Below are 18,849 nucleotides of genomic sequence, written 5' to 3'. Positions count from 1 at the left end.
GTGGAACAGGGGGAATAGCAGTAGAAAATTGTGGTACAACTGGGATAGATGTCGGCACATGTCCAAAGGGATGAGCCGAGGAACCCTCTCCAGGTAGAGCTAGAGGTGTGAACTGAGCGAACGAAGAAGGGAAATCCATGTGACGTGCATCGGTGGTATGTGGGGGAAAAGGTGGGAGCTCATCATCAGCGTCAATCCACCCATTCTGGGTGTGCGCATAACGGGGATCAATATGGGTCGCGAATAGCGCATGATCGGGCTCCAGGGGAACAGGATCAGGTAGGGGAGCAACAATAGGGTCAACGGGTACATCAGCGATGAGAGTGGCATCAGCCTGAGTAGCAGCAACAACATGATCACCCTCCAATAGTGGAGCATCAACAGGGTGATCATCAACGGGTAGATCAGCAATCACAGGGTCAACCATGGGTACGCCAGCATGAATAGGGTCATGCTCAAACACAGGGTCAGGAGCGGCTACCGGCTCGGGGGCCATGGCAAGCTCTGGGTCATCAAACGCCATCTCAAAATCTGTGTGGTCAGCAAACGCAGGGTCAACGGGATCAACTGGGTCAACTGGGTCCTCCATGGGCTGATCCAGGGGTATAAACTCAATGTCCTGATCTGTGTCAAACCCCAGGTGGAAAGACAGGGTCGGAATCCTCATTAAGGTCGTGATCAAAGGCGTAGCTCGGGGCAGGGGCAGCAGATGATGCTCTATCAGGATCTGAATCGTGAGAATAGTGCTGCGCACCCTGAGTGTGCGAGGATACAGAGGCCACAGACTCGAAAGAGTCTGGGACGGGTGAATGAGCAGGTGACTCCTCAGTAGGAGCATCTGCGAGCAACAAAAGACCGTCGTCGGCTATAAGGGCCTCGCCCTCAATATCATCCTCCAGGGGCTCGTCACCAAACAAATCGACGTCGTCATCAGCGTCGGTGTCGAGGAGTATATCAAGAGCAGGGTAAGCAGCAAGAGGTATAGGGGCAGGGATCTCCACGAGCGGTAAGTCCCCGGCAAAAGGGCCATCAGCGGGCTCGTCGACAACATCGGGTAGCGCGAATGGCTGGAAATCATCCTCATCCGTGCTGGTAACATCTGAAGTGTGTACCTCATGCTCCGATGACTCTCGGTCATCTGATACGATAGGCATAGGACCCGTAGTGTCTGACTCACCAGTGCCTGATGAATTCATGGTGTCTGTTGTGACAACTCGAGTTTCCGACTTTCATTTTCGCATTTAATGCACGTTGACTTTGACTGTTTAGTTGCTTGATTTGTTTGACTTGAAAATGCACACGTTGTATTATGACAAAACGTATTGTGTTTGCATGATTATGTGTTGGTTGATATAACATAAGACTTGTTTAGAAAACTTAAATTGTTTAACACATGAAAGAACCCGACGAAGCAGAATTGTTTCGCCAAGAATATACACGACGAAACGGGAGTGTGTTTCGTCATCTCAATCTCGACGAAACAGGGTGTTTCGTCGAGCCCAGTTTCGCCAAAAGCCCAGTTCAGGCCCAACTCGTTACGTGAAGTATTTATCCGGTATTTTGTTCATTCGCCACACTTTTATCAAAACAAAAAACCCTAGAACTCCCTTGTGTGTGACGGCAGCCCTGTGTTTCCCCAAGCTCTCTCTAGCGATCTAAACCATCATCTTCGATATCTCGGTTAGTTGCATGCTAGTTAAATCGGTTTCTTGATCCTTTGATTTCTTTATACATGTTGCGTATGCTTGATTTCTGATCGGATGTGAATACATGTGTAGGATAATCTTGATTCGTTATGCATGATTAATCGGTTACGTATCTTTGTGCGAAACATGATGTTGATTTAGGGATACTGATAAACTAATCAGATTTATGTGATTATGTGATTAGTGGAACTAGAATTAATGATGCTTATGTCGGTTTGATGTTGTTAAATCTTGTTGATCCAATATGGATCGTATACGCGTTACTGTCATGAACATACCTACGTTTAGATAACTTGCGATTCTTGTGTTAATTAGATGATGATTGTATGCTGAACGTTTTCTGTATGATTGCTGCTTAATGTTGATGACGGCAATCAGGGTTATGTGTTAATGTTTTGTAACTGGCATATATGACGTAACTGACATCACCACGAAACAGACTTGACGAAATAGAACTCTCGGCGAAACAGAATGTGTTTCGCCAAGGGCAATCGACGAAACAGAACTTTGTTTCGCCAAAGGTATGAATGACGAAACATTGTGTTTCGCCAAGGATGTGATCGACGAAAGGAAAGTGTTTCGTCGACGAGGGTTCACGGCGAAACAGGATGGGGCGTTTCGCCGATGGGGCAATCTGCACAGTAACTCGATTTAACTCTGTTAGAAGTTAACTGGATTGATTAACTGCTGTTAAGTGATATGCATGACTTGTATGATATTGGATACATGTTTTGTACTTCTGTGATTATACCTATACGTGAACAACTTGGATATAAACTGATCATGTACACGTGCGTACACTAGGACTTGATTGATAATCTGTGAGCACATACTTAGCATACCGAGCAAAACAAGGTGAGTTCACACAGCCAAGGCATGGGGTTCCCAGGGTGGGAATGGGATTAGATGATTTACTTGTACTTACCTAGCTAATGGAACTTACTGATATGGTCCTCGGGTGAGGAAGGGTTATTGATAAGATACGACTAGACTAGTGATACTAATAGAACTGATCTTCGCACACACGCCGGGGTTGGCTGCGATAATATGAGTAATCTTCACACACATGCCTGGGATGGCTGCGAACCATACACTAAACTTCGCACACATGCCGGGTGGCTGCGATACAAATATACCTAGTCTAGAATACTTGGGAAAATTTCCCCTAATCTTCGCACACATGTCTTGGAGACCGCGATGCAAACTAATACGATACATGAGTTAACGAACGAACATAAGGCTTATTCTACTATTACAATTACTGAACTATTAACTGTGAACTCGCTCAACTAGTTGTTGACTCTCTACTGCATGCCTTGCAGGACCTTAGGTACATATGGAGCTTGCACAGGGAGGAGCAGGTCGTTGTGGAGCATGGATCGTGGATACCATGTTAAACTTTATAACACTTGAACTTATTACATACATTGGGTTTTCATATTATGCTTCCGCTACTTAAACTACGTTTGGTTTGAACATCAATTGTATTGTGTTGGATTTTTATGAACTACTTTAATTATTATATGCTATGTTCAATATGATTGGTGGCTTGATCCTGGTCATGTCACGCCTCCAAGCGGTGGTACTCCGCGGGTGGATTTTGGGGGTGTGACAGATTGGTATCAGAGCCATTGGTTATAGAGAACTTGGTTTTAATATGGGAAAAATGTTTTTATTAAAACAAGACTATAACCAGAACAGTGCTCTCAACGATCCACAACGACGCTTCGCTCCACGTGCAAGACTCAACATCCTAGGTAATAAGGTTTATGTTTATTACCTGCTTGTTAGAACTACATAGAACTTTGCTCGTAGTATGCTTAGATTACATTGCCTACTATACGCCATTACATGAGAACACCTATGTGCTTACACTCTTCTGTCATCGCATTACTCGCGAACTTTTTCTCACTATGTTACCCTTACTATGAAGATCATGTCTGGACGCGTTAACTTGACCCAAGCCCAGTTGACGGCTCTTATGAACGAACAAGTAGCTGCGGCACTTGCAGCTGCACAAGCAGGTAGTATACCCTGCGGATGTGATTTACACTAGGATCTTTAGATCCTACATTAACTCTTGTGTTTAACTTTGCCCTATTCGTACACAATAGGTCAACACGCCCCACAACCTGTCTGCACATTCAAGAACTTCATGGACTGTCGTCCAGGCACATTCAGTGGCACAGAAGAAGCAGTGGGACTCCTCCATTGGTTCGAAAAGCTCGAGTCGGTGTTCGAGAAGTGTGAATGCCCTGAGGCTCGCAGGGTCAAGTACGCCACTGGTACTTTGGAAGGAATCGCGCTAACCTGGTGGAATGCGCAAGTTCAGCTTTTAGGGTTGGCAGCTGCTAACGCCACCCCTTAGAACGAATTCAAAGAGCTGATCAAAAGAGAATACTGCTCACGAGACGACATCCACAAGTTAGAAGTGGAGTTTATCAATCTCAAGATGACGGGGTCGGAGATCGAGGCCTACACCAAGCGGTCGAATGAGCTGGCCGTTCTGTGCCCAACTATGGTGGACCCACCTATCAGGCGTATCGAGTTATATCTAGAGGGGCTAGCACCGGAAATTCAAAGCCATGTGACATCGGCTAATCATAACAACATCCAGGATGTTCAACGCCTAGCTCATCGTCTCACTGATCAGGCAGTGGAGCAGGACAAACTACCGAAACGTATCAGCGCTACTACTGCTACCACTCCAGCTGCTACTTCTGCTACACCCAGTGACAACAAAAGAAAGTGGGATGGGGATTCCAGTAAAGGTTCAGTCTCAGCTCAGTCTCAAGCACAGCAGCACAAGTTAAACGACTACCAGGGTCTGGGTCAACAATCTTCTGGTGGTCAGGGGCAGGGTGGATATCGGGGAATTCACCCATTGTGTAATAGGTGCAACAGACACCACAGTGGACGGTGTCGTAAGGAACGATGTCAGAGATGTCTCAAGTTAGGGCACGAAGCTAAAGACTGCAGGAGCTTGCAACCTGCAAATCTGAACCAGCAACCGCAACTACCAGCTCCACAGAACCAGCAACAGCAGCCACAGCGAGGAAACCGGGGGTGTTTCCAGTGTGGGGCTGAAGGTCATTTCAAACGTGATTGCCCCCAATTGAACCAGAACCAGAATCGCAACAACAATCACCAGGGCAATGGGAACAAAAACAATGGGGGAAACAACAACAACAACGGCAACGAAGCTCAGGGTCGTGCTTTCGTGCTGGGTCAGGGCGACGCAAGGAATGATCCCAATGTGGTTATGGGTAAGTTTCTTCTCGACGATATTTACGTTACTGTTTTGTTTGATTCGGGTGCAGATACCAGTTATGTGTCTTTAAAAGTTAGTCAAATGTTAAAACGTACACCCACACCCCTAAACACCAAACATGTAGTAGAGTTAGCAAATGGTAAAAGTGTAGAAGCCTCACATGTAGTCAAGGGTTGTAACATCGTCTTAGCCAGTCAGACGTTTTCGATTGATCTCATTCCCATAGTTTTGGGTAGTTTCGACATCGTTATTGGGATGGATTGGCTGTCCCGACAGCAGGCAGAAATCTTATGCATGGAAAAGATAGTTCGCATTCCTCGTTCTGGCAAGGAACCTCTCGAAGTTCAAGGCGACAAGAGTGCTGCTGTGGTTGGCATCATCTCCTTTTTGAAGGCTCAGAAATGGTTACGAAAGGGTCACACTACCATTTTGGCACTTGTCACTGATGCATCAGCGAAGGAAAAGAAATTGGAGGATATTCCAGTTATACGCGACTTTCCTCAGGTGTTCCCTGAAGATTTACCTGGTCTACCTCCTCATCGCCAGGTCGAGTTTCAAATCGAGCTAGCACCAGGAGCAGCACCAATAGCTCGAGCACCATATCGTTTAGCTCCAACTGAAATGGAAGAACTGTTAAAGCAGCTACAAGAGCTCTTGGAAAAGGGCTTTATTCGTCCAAGCTCTTCGCCTTGGGGAGCTCCAGTGTTATTTGTGAAAAAGAAGGACGGTACCTTCAGGATGTGCATTGATTACCGTCAACTGAACAAGGTAATAGTGAAGAACCGCTACCCTCTTCCGCGTATTGACAACCTGTTCGACCAGCTGCAAGGGTCGAGTTACTACTCCAAAATAGACCTGAGGTTAGGTTACCATCAGCTGAGAGTCCGGGATGAGGACGTCTCCAAGACAGCATTCAGAACTCGCTACGGTCACTACGAATTTCTAGTTATGCCATTCGGGCTAACGAACGCGCCTGCCGTATTTATGGATCTAATGAACAGGGTATGCAAGCCTTATTTAGACAAGTTCGTGATTGTTTTCATCGACGACATTCAGATCTACTCCAAGAATCAGGAGGAACACGAGCAGCACCTGCGTCTTATCTTGGAACTTCTTCGAAAGGAACAACTGTACGCCAAGTTTTCGAAATGTGACTTCTGGCTTCGTGAAGTCCACTTTCTAGGCCACGTGGTAAACAAGGATGGGATTCATGTTGATCCATCCAAGGTAGATTCGATCAGAAATTGGCCTGCGCCTCGCACTCCAACGGAAATACGCCAATTCTTGGGTTTGGCGGGTTACTATAGACGGTTTATCAAAGACTTCTCGAAGATCGCACAGCCGCTTACACTACTGACAAAGAAGGGTGTCACCTACCGTTGGGGAGATTCCCAGGAAACTGCTTTTCAGTACCTAAAGGATAGACTTTGCAGTGCACCTATCCTCTCGTTGCCAGAGGGCACGGACGATTTTGTGATCTATTGTGACGCATCGATACAGGGACTTGGTTGTGTATTGATGCAACGGGATAAAGTCATTGCTTACGCTTCGCGCCAACTTAAGGTTCATGAACGGAACTACACGACGCACGATTTAGAGCTGGGAGCTGTTGTTTTCGCGCTTAAGATATGGCGACACTACCTGTACGGTACCAAGTGCACTATTTACACCGATCACAGGAGTCTCGAGCATATCCTTAAGCAAAAGGATTTGAACATGCGTCAACGAAGATGGGTCGAACTTTTGAACGATTACGAATGCGCTATCAAGTACCATCCAGGCAAAGCCAATGTTGTGGCTGACGCCCTCAGTCGGAAAGACACTATACCTAAGCGCGTACGAGCATTGCAGCTCACCATTCAGTCTAGTCTTCTAGCACAGATACGAGATGCTCAGATAGAAGCATTGAAACCGGAAAACGTTAGGGCTGAAGCCTTACGTGGCTCAAGGCAACGATTGGAACAGAGGGAAGACGGCGCTTACTATGTAACAGGGCGTATTTGGGTTCCACTTTATGGAAACTTACGTGAGCTAGTTATGGATGAAGCTCACAAATCGCGTTACTCGGTACATCCAGGGTCGGATAAAATGTACCACGACCTCAGAACCACTTATTGGTGGCCTAGCATGAAGGCCCACATCGCTACCTATGTCAGCAAGTGCTTGACTTGTGCAAGAGTCAAGGCAGAGTATCAGAAACCAGCAGGCCTACTCCAGCAACCAAAGATACCACAGTGGAAATGGGAGGAAATTTCCATGGATTTTGTTACAAGCTTACCTAGATCCCAGCGTGGGAACGATACTATTTGGGTGATCGTGGATCGACTCACCAAGTCTGCTCATTTCCTGGCAATCAAAGAAACGGACAAGTTTTCCACACTAGCAGACATATACTTGAAGGAAGTAGTCTCAAGGCACAGGGTGCCCACCTCTATCATTTCGGATCGCGATGCACGATTCACGTCAGAACTATGGCAAGCAATGCACAAGGCTTTTGGCTCTCGGTTAGACATGAGCACAGCATATCACCCTCACACGGATGGGCAGTCTGAGCGCACGATTCAAACTCTAGAAGACATGCTTCGGGCATGTGTTATTGATTTCGGCAACAGCTGGGAAAAGCATCTCCCTTTGGTGGAGTTCTCATACAATAACAGTTATCACACCAGCATTCAAGCCGCTCCGTTCGAGGCATTGTACGGGCGTAAATGCCATTCACCTCTCTGTTGGGCAGAGGTGGGGGATAGTCAGGTCACGGGTCCAGAACATGTAGTAGACACCACGGAAAAGATTGCACAATACGACAACGTATGGCGGCAGCTCGAGACCGTCAAAAAAGCTACGCGAATAAGCGTAGGAAGCCATTGGAATTTCAGGTCGGGGACCGGGTTTTACTTAAAGTCTCACCCTGGAAGGGTGTGGTTCGTTTTGGCAAACGGGGCAAACTCCATCCGCGGTATGTCGGACCGTTCGAAGTTACAGAAAGAATAGGCAAAGTGGCCTACAGACTAAACTTACCAGCTGAACTCGGTGCAGTTCACAATGTTTTTCACGTGTCGAATCTGAAGAAGTGCCTGTCAGATGAGACCCTCATAGTTCCCTTGAAGGAGCTCACTATCGTCGAGCGGTTGCAGTTCGTCGAGGAACCTGTTGAAATCACGGACCAGGATGTTAAGGTCCTCAAGAACACGAGAATCCCTCTTGTTCGAGTTCGTTGGAACTCCCGTCGTGGCCCAGAGTTCACCTGGGAGCCTGAAGATCAAATGAAACTCAAGTATCCCCAGTTATTCGGAACCAATGCAACCACTACTGAGGCTGAAGCTACTACTGTAGAATTTCGGGACGAAATTCCAACTCAACGGGGGGATGATGTGACACCCCAGGAAAACCAGTGAACGATGCAACTTACCTAGCTTCCTCAGTAACCGCATGCTAAATTTCGGGACGAAATTTCTTTCAAGTTGGGGATAATGTGACAACTCGAGTTTCCGACTTTCATTTTCGCATTTAATGCACATTGACTTTGACTGTTTAGTTGCTTGATTTGTTTGACTTGAAAATGCACACGTTGTATTATGACAAAACGTATTGTGTTTGCATGATTATGTGTTGGTTGATATAACATAAGACTTGTTTAGAAAACTTAAATTGTTTAGCACATGAAAGAACCCGACGAAACAGAATTGTTTCGCCACGAACATACACGACGAAACGGGAGTGTGTTTCGTCATCTCAATCTCGACGAAACAGGGTGTTTCGCCGAGCCCAGTTTCGCCGAAAGCCCAGTTCAGGCCCAACTCGTTGCGTGAAGTATTTATCCGGTATTTTGTTCATTTGCCACACTTTTATCAAAACAGAAAACCCTAGAACTCCCTTGTGTGTGACGGCAGCCCTGTGTTTCCCCAAGCTCTCTCTAGAGATCTAAACCATCATCTTCCATATCTCGGTTAGTTGCATGCTTGTTAAATCAGTTTCTTGATCCTTTGATTTCTTTATACATGTTGTGTATGCTTGATTTCTGATCGGATGTGAATACATGTGTAGGATAATCTTGATTCGTTATGCATGATTAATCGGTTACGTATCTTTGTGCGAAACATGATGTTGATTTAGGGATACTGATAAACTGATCAGATTTATGTGATTATGTGATTAGTGGAACTAGAATTAATGATGCTTATGTCGGTTTTATGTTGTTAAATCTTGTTGATCCAATATGGATCGTATACGCGTTATTGTCATGAACATACCTACGTTTAGATAACTTGCGATTCATGTGTTAATTAGATGATGATTGTATGCTGATCGTTTTCTGTATGATTGCTGCTTAATGTTGATGACGGCAATTAGGGTTATGTGTTAATGTTTTGTAACTGGCATATATGACGTAACTGACATCACCACGAAACAGACTTGACGAAATAGAACTCTCGGCGAAACAGAATGTGTTTCGCCAAGGGCAATCGACGAAACAGAACTTTGTTTCGCCAAAGGTATGAACGACGAAACAGGTTGTGTTTCGCCAAGGATGTGATCGACAAAAGGAAAGTGTTTCGTCGACGAGGGTTCACGGCGAAACAGGATGGGGCGTTTCGCCGATGGGGCAATCTGCACAGTAACTCGATTTAACTCTGTTAGAAGTTAACTGGATTGATTAACTGCTGTTAAGTGATATGCATGACTTGTATGATATTGGATACATGTTTAGTAATTCTGTGATTATACCTATACGTGAACAACTTGGATATAAACTGATCATGTACACGTGCGTACTCTACAACTTGATTGATAATCTGTGAGCACATACTTAGCATATCGAGCAAAACAAGGTGAGTTCACACAGCCAAGGGATGGGGTTCCCACGGTGGGAATGGGATTAGATGATTTACTTGTACTTACCTAGCTAATGGAACTTACTGATATGGTCCTCGGGTGAGGAAGGGTTATTGATAAGATACGACTAGACTGGTGATACTAATAGAACTGATCTTCGCACACACGCCGGGGTTGGCTGCGATAATATGACTAATCTTCGCACACATGCCTGGGATGGCTGCGAACAATACACTAAACTTCGCACACATGTCGGGTGGCTGCGATACAAATATACCTAGTCTAGAATACTTGGGAAAATTTCCCCTAATCTTCGCACACATGTCTTGGAGACCGCGATGCAAACTAATACGATACATGAGTTAACGAACGAACATAAGGCTTATTCCACTATTACAATTACTGAACCATTAACTGTGAACTCGCTCAACTAGTTGTTGACTCTCTGCTGCATGCCTTGCAGGACCTTAGGTACATATGGAGCTTGCATAGGGAGGAGCAGGTCGTTGTGGAGCATGGATCGTGGATACCATGTTAAACTTTATAACACTTGAACTTATTACATACATTGGATTTTCATATTATGCTTCCGCTACTTAAACTACGTTTGGTTTGAACATCAATTGTATTGAGTTGGATTTTTATGAACTACTTTAATTATTATATGCTATGTTCAATATGATTGGTGGCTTGATCCAGGTCATGTCACGCCTCCAAGCGGTGGTACTCCGCGGGTGGATTTTAGGGGTGTGACATCTGTAACATAAACACAAATATGCACAAATAATCAATCATACAATCAGATAAACACATTAGTCACCAATTAGGCAATCAAATAGTTCTCCTAGTCCCACTAGCCTCCCAGCCTCCCAGACTGATCTTCCTAGTCCCACTAGCCTCCCAACCTCCCAGACTGCTCTTCCTAGTCACACTAGCCAATTCTCCCAGCCTCTCAGACTGCTCTTCCTAGTCCCACTAGCTAATTCTCCCAGCCTCTCAATCTGCTCTTCCTAGTCCCACTAGCCAATTCTCCCAGCCTCTCAGACTGACTCCCTAGTCCAACTAGACAACTACCTCGGCCTCCCAATCCGAGCCTCGGCCTCCCAGACCGAGCCTCAGCCTCCCAGACTGAGCCTATAATTAATAAATAAAATGTGCTCAACATTTGTTTGTAAAAACATTTTGGATCAAGACTTAAGTGGTATGTAGTGTGAAAATGTTTTCGTGAGAGCCCTAATGATCATAGTCTAAAAAATTAAAAAAAATAAAAAGAATTCTAAAAAATCAAAAAAATTCTAAAAAAACCAAAAAAATTCTAAAAAATCCAATAAAAAAATAAAAAAATCCAAAAATTTCTACAAAAATAAAAAAAAATAATAAAAAAATCAACAAAAAATTCTAAAAAAAATCAGAAAATTCTAAAAAACCAAAAATTCTAAAAAATAAAAAAAATAAAAAATCCAAAAAATACTAAAAATATCCTATATTTTATAAAAAATTATAAAAAATAAAAAAATATAAAAAATACATAAAATTCTAAAAAAATCATAAAAATAATAATAAAATCCAAAAAATTCTAAAAAAACCAAAAAAATACTAAAAAGATAAAAAAAAGTATAAAAAATAAAAAAATAAAGAATCCAAAAAATTCTAAAGAATCCAAAAAATTTTAAAAAAAGCTTTTAGGATTTTTAAGATTTTTTTTTTGATTTTTTAGAATATTTTAAGAATTTTTAGGTTTTTAGAGTTTTTTTGGATTTTTTTGGATTTTTAGAATTTTTTTTTACTTTTTAGAATTTCTTTGATTTTTTTTGTTTTTTTGAATTTTTTTGATTTTTTTATTATTTTTTGAATTTTTTTGATATGTTAGAATTTTTTGGATTCTTATTATTTTTTATAATTTTTTTTATTTTCTAAATATTTTTGGATTTTTATTATTTTTTAGAGTTTTTAGAATTTTTTTACTTTTTCTATTTTTTTGAATTTTTATTATTTTTTTGTTTTTTTATTTTGTAATTTTTTTTATATTTTTGAATTTTTGGATTTTTTTGATTTTTTATAATTTTATATGATTTTATGATTTTTTAGAATTTTTTTGATTTTTTATTGTTTTTAAATTTTTTGGATTTTTTTTTATTTTTTAGAATTTTTTATTTTTTTTGTTTTTTAGAATTTTTTTTTTTATTTTTCTAGAATTTTTTGGATTTTTTTTTTATTTTTTAGATTTTTTTTGATTTTTTAAAATTTATTGGATTTTTATTATTTTTTAGAATTTTTATTGATTTTTTAGAACTGTTTTGATTTTTTTGAATTTTTATTATTTTTTTTATTTTTTAGACTTTTTTTATTTTTTAGAATTTTTAGAATTTTTTATTATTTTTTTGATTTTTTATATTTTTTAAGATTTTTTAGAATTTTTTATCATGCCCAAATATATCTTGACAAAAACCAATCTTAACCTAAACCCAATATAACTCATTTCTTACTAAACTCATCTTAAACCATACCGATCCTAACACATTGCCCAAACCTACCCAACCCACCCATTTTGCCACTCCTAGAATTAAGTGTTCCCCACCCCCATCCCACCCTCCTTCTTCCCCACTCATCACTTTGCTGTTAAAACCGCCCACCACAACCCCCACTTCTTCTCCTCTTCAACCATCAACCACCACCCCCACCACCACCGCCTCCAACTATCTTCGTCACAACCAATGTGTGTTGATGTTAGAGAGAGTTGAAGAGAAAGTGAGGAGCCGGCAGATTCGGTTTTCCGGCGTCCTCCGGTGGCACGACGCAGGGGCGGCGGGTCGAATTCTTCATTTTTCTTTTGCAAATCTCGATCCACTCAACCCTTCATTTGATCTCTGTCATCAACTATACAAACGGGTTTTGATCGTTGAGCCACTTTCATTTCAAAAGTGAACAACCACCGAAACAATCAAAAGAAAGTTGATTGAATCTTGGAACCTATGGGTCAAGTGTTTCGCAAGCTATTCAATGTAATCTTAGGCAACAATGAGATTTGGGTATTTATAATTCTTGTTAAAAATTCGATCTTTTCATGTTTAGATATATAATTTTTGAATTGTGGGTGATTTATTGAACTGGGTTAGCTTAATTTAGTCAATTATGAAAGTTTTTGTTGTTGATTTAGTGATGAAGTTTGAAAATAATTGTTAATTGATCTGCCTTTGTGTTTTCTTTATGAGTATGAATAATATTGACTTTTTAGGTCAGTTGTGATCCTTTCATCTTTATTTCGGTTTTGAACTTTGAAAACAATCACCTACTGATCCGCATGTTGTATTTTAATTTTATGTGTATGAACAATTTTGACTCTTTTAGTGATTTAACTTTGAAAAACAATGTTTATTTAGGTAACTGCAAATATAGATTCCTTACACATTGGTTCGGTAGTGGCAATGGTTAATGGTTAAAAAAGAAGGAGAAATGGGGGTTGTGGTGGGTGGTTGTTAGGGGAAGAAGAAGAAGGGTGAGATAGGGTGGGGTCACTCAAATCTATTTGTTATTTAACTTCAGGGGTAAAAAAGGCATTTCACACACACTTAACTGAAAAATGAACAAAGGTTAGTGATAAGGATCACTCGAGTGTAAAAATTACAATCATTGGGACCAACTTTGTAATTATTTAAGACTTGGGACCAAGTCTGCAATATCTACAAACAACAGGGAGCAACCAGACATTTAACTCATATAGTTATGGTTATAGTTAATGGTAAAAACTAAATCAAATCAAGTAATCAACCCATACACACACCGATCCACACACCGATCACTCGCTCGCTTGATGAAGATATTGCTTATCCATTAAACAAATTTAGAATATCTAAAAGATGGATTGAAAGTTGATGTTGTTAGGCTATAGGGTGTGGTGATGATCCTCATGACCATCATGACCCTCCACATAGGTGTCATGTCATCCATCTTTAATCCACTCAAAACCACTACCCTAATGGTGTGGTCATGACCCAAACCACTATCCTCTTTATTTTTTTTTATTTTTTTTTTTTTGTCTTAAAATTATCAAATGGGAGGATCGTGGTTTAATTCATGGGAACCACCATCAATCAAGGAGAGGGGTGGTGTATCATTTAATTAATGGTCCTATGTGAAAATAATGTTCCAATCCATGGCTCCACACCCCATAGCCTTATGAGGCTAAATGGTGTAGGGTCATGGTTGGGACATAATTCGCCACATAGGAACATGAATGGAAGGCTATACCACCCCTTCCCTAATCCACCATGGTTTGCATGGATTAAACCATGGCAACGATGGTCCTTCTTTTCATTTTTCAAGTGATCGTTTTCTTTTTCTTTAGACAAAGATAAATTAAAATAAATAAGAGGATAATTGTTTGGGTCATACCCACACCCTTAGGGTAGTGGTTTTGGAATGTGGATTAAAGGTGGGTGACATGGCACTGGCGTGGAGCACCATGGTGATCATGAGAGTTATGATCACACCCTATTGCCTGATAAGCTACGAAGAGGTTCGAAAAAAAGCTATAGAGTATTTACCGTAGTTGGAAGACTAATTACATTGATGCGTTACCTAATTACATTGTAGCGCTAGGAAGCGTCGAACCATAACACTTTCTTGTAGGTCAACATCTAACTAGTTGGTCGATGACCTAATATATGTCACAATATAATATCATCTTGATTAATCATATGTTAATAACTAAAAAGTTCTCGACTGTTACCAACAAGATTTTTCTTTGATCTTTAAATAACCCTAGTAAGTCCAAATTATGTGACATATAGTCTAATTTGATAATATAACCATTTCCAGTCAACCTTGATACATATTAATCTCTCAACGTACTCTGCGGGCTGGACCGATACTTGGGTCAAGTCAATCACGACCTAGCTAGCTATAGCTTTACTTCTTGATCGAGAAACGTTGCCCCATGTGCATTAAATTTGATGTAACACTGGAGATGGCCGCATTGGAGTTATATATATGATTAAAATAAAGAAGTTGCATAGAAACTTACAGTCATATGGACTCGTTTCATCTTTGTCCCATATTGAAGGGGTATGGTCCTAAAAGGTCGTGCGGACCGTCCTACAGGTCGCGCGCAAGACTATACTCCTTAATCAGCAAGATGTTCAATCCCAACCTCGCGCGACCTATTTCAGCATTAATTGACCTCGCGCGGGGTCTAAAAAAGAAAGAACATTGATCTCAACACTTAGCTTTCTGGATAAGAGTCTTCAACAACTATAATCCTGAGTGGGCTAGTTACGTGCTCAGTAAGGGTCGCGATGGACCTGTAGCGCATGACCACTCCAGAAGGTACAAAAGGTACAAGTGGCAGATAAAAAGAGCCAATCTGCATCCTCCAGGCTCTGCTCAATCATGCTCCACGATCGTCTGACATACAGGAGACAAAAAGTACTCAAGGACGCCCACGTGGCACCAATCACATGGCAGAGACACCTGCCCCACGATCTCCACTTACCTGCTGGTGGCAGATGGACAACGAGGCCGACAACAGTGACACGTGGCTCCAATTACGGTGCGCCAGCACCGGAAAGCTTCTAGAAGCCACTAACGGTCGACACCAGTGACACAAGGAGCATATCCGCTACGTTGTCGATTTCCGGCCCAAGGCCCATCAGCCCACATCCTCTACACCTCTCCGGCTATAAATAGAGACCCTAGTTCACAGGTTAAACTATTCTATTCCCTCTACTCACTCTCTTTACTCACTTTAATCTCCCCAAAGCAGATACTTATTCTCACGCCGGAGTCTAGTTAAGAGGGAAATCCCCATATTTCCCTCTTAACGAGCTAACGGTGTTTCTGTTTTGCAGGATTAACCGGTCATTAAGGAGCTCAGGAAACCAAAGAAGATTAACCCTTATGGTTGAAACGTAAAGCAAACTAATTAACAATAAAATTAGTTACGTGTTTCTTCATTGGTGCCCACCGGTTTTTTACAAAATCACCTTCATCTCCTTTTTTCTGAGCTTTCGTTGTTTTTTCCTTCGGTCATGGCTGGTCAAGGAATCGTCCATGAGTTTGGTTTTGGAGCAAACTCCAATGCAGTGTTGGGGGAAGACAATCAAAACGTACAAGCCCAATAGATGGAAGAAATAGGTGAAATCGAAGTAGTCAACACTGGGGGACCCCGCGCGAGCATCACTCAGACGGTAACCCCAGGAAACAATGGTGCTGGACCCTCGAATCCAGCTCCACCTCAGAATATTTCGGCGTTACTAGGGCTACCCGAAGGCGAAACTCCAGCCTCGTGGTACGCCAAGCAAATTGCCACCATCAATGCGGCGTATCAATCTTTGAGCGCACAACAAGCAGTTTTAACGGCAGAACCGTCCTTGGTTACACCTCAGGGCCAGAGTCAGGGGGCGCGCCAAATACCCCCACAACAAAATCTCCAATGAAGAATCAACAGGCATCCTCCCTAGAGAAGAGCAAGCGTGCATGACATGCGCGATACACGGAAAGAAACAGAAAGCTATTATGATTATCCGTCTAATGTCCAGAGAGGACCAGTTCATAGCCGGCTCACGCCACGCAACATGAACAACGAGTGGGATGATATAGACCCAAATGACCCAACTTGGCAAGATGACGAGGGTTCCTCAGTTTTCAATCGCTTACAAAGAAATCATGAATACTATAGGCCAAGGCAGCACGTCGGATATAGCGAAGAGGCAGAGCGAGACTTTCGCCTCGCCTATCGACCAGCTGAAGCTACAGAACACTCAAAGTTCATCCCAAAGATCGTTCTGGCGCCATTGTCAAAAGAAAAATTGCCTCCAACGGTTGGAAAGTTTAACGGGCTGACTGATCCTGATGATCATGTCAGAGTATTCACAAGCGCTGGTTACATGGGAGGATGGAATATGCCCATGTGGTGCCATTTGTTTATCCAAACTTTCACGGGAGTTGCTCGTGCTTGGTTCGATAGCCTCCCACCAGGAAAGATCAAGTCATGGGTTGATTTCAGAACACCGTTTGTGAACCACTTCAGTCAACAGAGACGTTACCAGCGCGACACAGCTGAGGTAACGGACATTTGGCGCAAAGAGAACGAAGGTTTAGAAGATTTCATCACTCGCTTTAACAAAGAATGTCTGGAAATTGGTGGTGTAAGCGAGCAACTCATGCGCGCTCACTTTAAGAAAGCCATTCGCTGTGATAGCCTTATCAAGACTATCACAGGAAAAGATGGAATGCCCAAAGAGTGGGATAAGCTCATGGAAGCCGCAAAGATAGTCGCGCAAACTGAAGAGTCACTAGCTGGCAACAAAAACTCTTATACTGAGGATCGATTTTCTAAGGGAAGCTCGCACGATAACAGCAGACGAAACAAAGGCAGAAACCCTGGGTGGAGAGCTAACCACTCTAGCGGTTATGACGAAAGACCTCGTTATGAGGAATGATCTCGCTACAAGGAAGACGCGCGAGACACTATCGATCGCATTGGGTACAGGAAGGCAGTTAGGAATGAGAATCGAAAAAAGCACTAGACTCCGCTCATAAAAACACCTAAAGAGGTGCTCATGACGAAAAACCACGATTTCAAGGCGCCAAGGCCTATGACCAACAAGAAGGGGCAAGACCCCAACCTGTACTGTGACTTCCATAAAGATACAGGCCATCTAACAGATGACTGTATCAGCTTGAGGCAAGAAATTGAGAAAGCTTTGAAAAGTGGGAAACTAGGTCATCTAGTAAAGAACGCGCGCAAAGAGACACGTCAGATTCAGCGCAACGATGATGGAAGAGACAAAAAAGTCAGACGCCTGGAAACACATATGGTCAACGGATCAAGATATAGCGCGAGAGATAAAGGCAAGCGACCTTTCAAACCAGCATGGCAAGAGCAACAGGTTATCTTCCCGGTAGTGCGCGGGGGTCCACGCGTAACGCGCCCTGTCGTCATTACCGGCATTATCGGCCATTACGAGACTGAGTACGTATTCATTGACCCAGGAAGTACAGCAGATATCATCTATGAGCAATGCTTTAATCAATTCGACGATGAAGATAAAGCAAGACTTGAGCCAGTCGATTACCCTTTGTCAGGATTCTGCAATGAAATGGTCTTCCCACTCGGCCAAATCAGCTTCCCCCTCACGCTTTCTGACGGGAAGCACACAAGAACAACAATGGTCAACTTCATGGTGATGCCTATCAAATCAAGGCATGATGTCTTGAATGGGAGAGAAACCCAAGGAGAGCTCAACATGGTTACTTCCACCCCCCACTCAGCAATCGGGTTTCCAACCGAGACGGGGTTGGCAATTATCTATCCAAAAAAGGAAGTGATGTCAACAGAAGATATGCGCCTAACCAAAGCAGCAAAGGTTTCCACAACAGAGCCAGAAAAATGGGTCTTAAATCGCAAATACCCTGAACAAACGGTGACGATAGGCCACGCTATCTCGCCAAACATCAGAACACACCTCAAACAACTCTTGTTCAGAAACATGGATATTTTCGCCTGGACTCCGGCAGACATGATCGGTGTCCCGCGTGACGTTACAGAGCATTGTCTAAACACTTATCCCTCCGTTGAACCAAAAGTACAAAGAAGGCGCAGTTTAGGAGCGGATAAGACCAAAGCAATGAACGAGCAAGTATGTGAGCTCTTAAAAGCAGGAATCCTTCGAGAGGTGCGCTATCAGAGTTGGGTGGCAAACCCCGTAATGGTGAAGAAGTCAAATTGAGGATGGAGAATGTGCGTCGATTATACCAATCTCAACAAGGCATGTCCCAAAGACTGCTACTCTTTGCCTGAGATCGACAAAAAGATAGACTCTCTCGCACCGTACAGATGGAAATGCTTTCTAGATTGTTACAAGGGGTACCACCAGGTTCAAATGAAACTCGAAGATGAAGACAAGATAGCTTTCAGAACCAATCTCGGCATCTTCTGTTATACAAAGATGCTGTTCAGTCTCAAGAATGCCGGCGCGACAAACCAGCGCCTGATGGATAAAATCTTCACTGATTATATTGGGAAACACATCGAAGTCT

Source organism: Helianthus annuus, chromosome 7 (genome assembly GCF_002127325.2).
Source record: "Helianthus annuus cultivar XRQ/B chromosome 7, HanXRQr2.0-SUNRISE, whole genome shotgun sequence".
In the NCBI taxonomy this organism is placed as follows: Eukaryota; Viridiplantae; Streptophyta; class Magnoliopsida; order Asterales; family Asteraceae; genus Helianthus; species Helianthus annuus.
The sequence above is the reverse complement of the archived record's forward strand: the minus strand, read 5'-3'. Positions refer to the sequence as shown.